The sequence below is a fragment of the Rhinolophus ferrumequinum genome, chromosome 8 (assembly GCF_004115265.2).
Source record: "Rhinolophus ferrumequinum isolate MPI-CBG mRhiFer1 chromosome 8, mRhiFer1_v1.p, whole genome shotgun sequence".
Classification (NCBI taxonomy): Eukaryota; Metazoa; Chordata; class Mammalia; order Chiroptera; family Rhinolophidae; genus Rhinolophus; species Rhinolophus ferrumequinum.
Genome location: NC_046291.1, coordinates 18,293,478 through 18,297,852, shown reverse-complemented (window position 1 = coordinate 18,297,852; position 4,375 = coordinate 18,293,478).

The following is a 4,375-nucleotide window of genomic DNA, read 5'->3' as shown; positions in this document are numbered from 1 at the left end:
AGTTTCCAGGCTCTCGGCCTCACGTGTTAAAGTGCTGGCTTGGTTATTAGATGGCCATCAGCTGTAACCAGTTAGCCAATGGCCACTAATATAACTGCCATGGCTACACTAGGGGGTTGGTTGGTTGGCAGAGAAGTGGCTGGTGGATTGCGCATCGTGTGGATGCTGTTTCCTGCACCTCCAACCCAGCTGCCAGCGAAAATACAGTGGTATGACGTTGGTATTCCTTTTTGGCCTCACCATATCCTGCATTCTTAGCGGGGAGCGGGAGTAGATAGAGACACCTCATGACAAGGGGTTATCATGGGGCCATTGCTGGGGTCAGCCCTCATGTCAGCCCACATGCCCTAAGGTTGCCAACTTGCTTGGGCCCTTTCTGTAACGTTTCTGTTGCGTGCTCCTGAGGGTGCCATGATCTGCCTGAGCAGTTCCATGTCACTTGCCGGTAGCCTCTTTGTATGTGTTCTAAACCCTCTGAAGAGGTGGGTTTCGTGGATGTGTGAGCAGGGAACTTGAAGATGTCAACCCAGTAGCTCACCCTCTGCCAGTTGGCAGACACTGAGGTTATACTGCCACTGTGTGGCAGCATTGGGGGACTGCAGCTGATCTTACCCTAGGCCTGGGAGTCTATTTTGCTTAAGAGGTGGGTGGGCGGTCTCAGGAGTCCAGAAGGAGTCAACTTCGGCGGCTTGTTAAACTTGCAGAATAATGAGACCTACCCCTGTGCTAGAACCTTAGGAAGGGACCTGTCAATCTGCATTAAAACATGCCTTCTGAGTGATTCTCATTTGTAGAATCACCTAATTTCTAGGTAACTTAATTCGTAGGACGCAGGGCAAAATGAAATGACAGAGCCCCTTGTTCAGAAAATATTAAGAATTTCAGGACAATAGCAGAGCATTGAATCAAGCGCGGGGCCCGGTGTAACCGCACAGGTTGCATGTCCATGACGCTTGCCCGGTCCTTGTGCCCTCTGAATTTGGAAAATCAGTGCTGTAGTGACCGCATCTCTTGGGGTGTCTTGAACACTAGCTACCGTGTTTCCCCGAAAATGAGACCTAGCCAGACAATCAGCTCTAATGCGTCTTTTGGAGCAAAAATTAATATAAGACTCAGTCTTATTTTACTATAAGACCCGGTATAATATAATATAATTATAATATAATATAAAATATAATTATAATATAATATGATTATAATATAATTATGATATAGACTGGGTCTTATATTAATTTTTGCTCCAAAAGACGCATTAGAGCTGATTGTCCGGCTAGGTCTTATTTTCAGGAAAACACGGTACGTATGCTGTGGTGGTTGAAAACATGGTCTTGGAGGTGAGGCAGTCTTTGAACAGCATTTGGATTCTACTAACTATGGCTTCTGTGACTTTGGACACATTTCTAACTTCTGAACCTCATTTATTTCATCTTTAAATACTGAGATAATTTCTCCCAAAGAATTGCTTTGAGTATATAAAATAATGTCTGTCATATACTAAATGCGGCCTAAATATACTTAGTATTGTATTCTAGGCTCAGTGTTCGGGTTTTAGGATATGATGCTGAAAAAGATTATGGTCCCTTTCTGGAAGGGCTGACATTCTAGAGGAGGGAAAAAGCCACATAACTCCATGATGACCAGGGATGTGACAGAGCTATACGCAGGTGCAATTAAGAGGAATAGATATGTCTCAGAAGAGGTGCAAAAAACAGAATTGTAAGGAAGTAGAAATTCAGGGAAAAGGAGGTGTGTGTGTGTGTGTGTGTGTGTGTGTGTGTGTGTGTGTGTATGTGGCGGGGTTCAGACAGAGGGAACAGCATGAGCTACATGATGACAGTAGAGACCTACCTGTGGTACAGGGAGGGTGCAGGTAGAAGTGTAGCTGGAGAGGAAGCCAGAGGAAAGCCTGTCAGGTAGAATGCTGGGTGTCTTGCTGAGGGATTTCAACTTTGGAATGAAGCTCCCAAGAGCCAAGGGAGGAATTTAATCGGAGGATGGCATGACTGGATGTATATTTTAGAAAGTGAACTCCAACTGAGGTCTAGCATGGAGGAGAAGACACGGAATGGAAGTGGGGAGGAAGGTCCAGCAGGATCCAGGGGAGAAGTGAGTGTGATCGGAACTAGGCAGGGGAGGTGGAGAGAAGGGTCAGACGGAAGAGTTGTCAGTGAGGTAGTTTGCTCCTGGGACTTACTGGATGTGGGGGTAAATGGAGTCAAGACTGATAAATGCCCAGGCTCGGGCAACTGGATAGAGAGTGGTGCCTTTGTCGGAGATACCAAACAGAGGAGGAAGGGGAGGAGGTGAAGGGAGATGAAGAAGAGATAATTTAGGGAGAAAGACGATGAGTTCAAATTTTGTTCTTAGTGTTGAACTTGTACTTGTAAGGTATAAGGTACAGGATAAGATAGGCAAGGTGCCTGAGCTTGCAGGATGCGTTCAGTTGGGCATGTTGAATTTGAGTTGCCTGGGGGGCACTGGGCGCATTGATGGATCGAAAACTAGAACGGGGGAGACCAAAGACTCTCATTCACCACTAAGCAAAATGCTACGTTGCTGCCCCCTCGCCCCATTTCTCTCATTGTCATAGTAGACGAGGACTGGGATGGAAGAGTGGGCTTTTCACGTTTCCCGAGTGGAACCCTTTAGGTACCAAGGCTGGGAGTGTGGCTTCATGGATGGAGGAGACCCTGTCCTGTTGAGGGTTGTCACAGAGCAGTGTTTCTAAAAGTGTGGCCTCGGACGCGCCACACACCGCTGGGGGTGAGGGTGGCAGACACGCAGGCCCCCGTCCAGTGGTACTGGATCACAAGGACCCCAGGTGAATGTGTAATCACCAAGGTGCTGTGTGGTCATTGTCTGATGACCACTGAACTGTGTGGTGGGGGTGGGGCAAGGGGTGGAGCAGCTGGGAGCCAGAATCCTAGGAGTTCCTAGATGAGGGTTGTCAGGGGAGGGAGGAGCTTAGGGGTGGGGCTGGGGCGAGACGAGCCCCAAAGCGGCAGGAGCAAGTGAAGAACAGTCCTGCTCACACGCGCTCCAGGCAGAACGTGGGCCATGGCAGGGTGAGCAGCTTGCAGTGGAGAGACCAGGAGCCAGTCCCAGGGCAGGTGGTGCCACGTGGGGTGACCCAGGCCAGCTCAGCCGGCCTGCACGTTATTCTTCCTGACCCCGCCCCCATGCGTCAGCACCTCTGCAAAAGAAAGTGGGGAAGACGCCCAGCCCCTCTCTGCGCCTCCTAGCGCAGCTTTCACACCTTCCGTCTTTGCCTTCACTGGGCCTTGGCTGAATGACCAGACATCCGGAAAGCTGTGCACGGATGGAGGTCTCAGGGAAGACAGTTTTAGCCACCCAGCGACCTTTCAGGAGTATGTCCAGTGACCAGTTAATCCCCTTGCCAGGCAGGGATGCTCCCAATTACTCCTTCTGGCACGTGACTCACACGGGGCAGGGCACAGGGTTCGGGCTGGGCAGAGTACCATGCCACCAACTCCATCTCCCTGCTGGGCCCATGGACTGGGAAGCCCTTGTAGGGTGCGGTCAGGGGGATCCCTGAAGGGCGGTATGCTGCTGTGGGCTCCCCAAATGCAGAGGGGACATGGCGGTTGGGAGAGGAGGCTGAGAGGACGGGTCTAGGAAGAAGGAACACCAACTGAGTGACTGAGGCAGGAAGTTGGACAATGTAGCAACTATGCTCCTTAAGTCCCGGAATGGTTGAAATCAGAGTCACCAGCCATTTCATAGCTTTCCTCTTCACTGGGCAGAAACAGAGGTGGGGCTGAGTAGGAGAGGGAGGTAGCATTCCCCTCAGCCATAGGTTCCCAGGAGTTAAGAGCTTACAAGGCACTAGAATAAGTGACTGAGGAACATTCTAGAAATGCCTTCGTTAAAATCCTCTCCAAGGAGAAGAGACCCATCATTTGCTTAAGGGTAGATTATGGCCGCTTTACTTAATAGGAGGAGCTGAGATTAAATGATAGTAATAATTAATAATAATAATAATAATAATAACAGTAGCTGAACAGGTATCGACTACTTGCTGTTCTAAGTGCGTTGTGTATGTTAACTCAGCTTTGAAGGGACAGAGAGGGGGCAACCAAGTTCTGGATGGCAAGGTGGGTCAGGGGGGTCCCCTCTGGCCTGCCTTTACCTGGTCCTTTCTCTTACCCTCTGGAGTGTGGCTAAGGGAATGTCCTCACCCTTTACCTACCTTCCCTGGGACCGGAGGAAGCTGACGCAGGCTAACTGAATGCATAACTTTATTAAATAAATGCTTTGTCATGACAAACGACAAAGATCAAGGAGTAACATAAATTATAAGTTGAATAAATAGTATACAGCAATCTTCACTTTTTTAATAAAACGTGAGATCCTC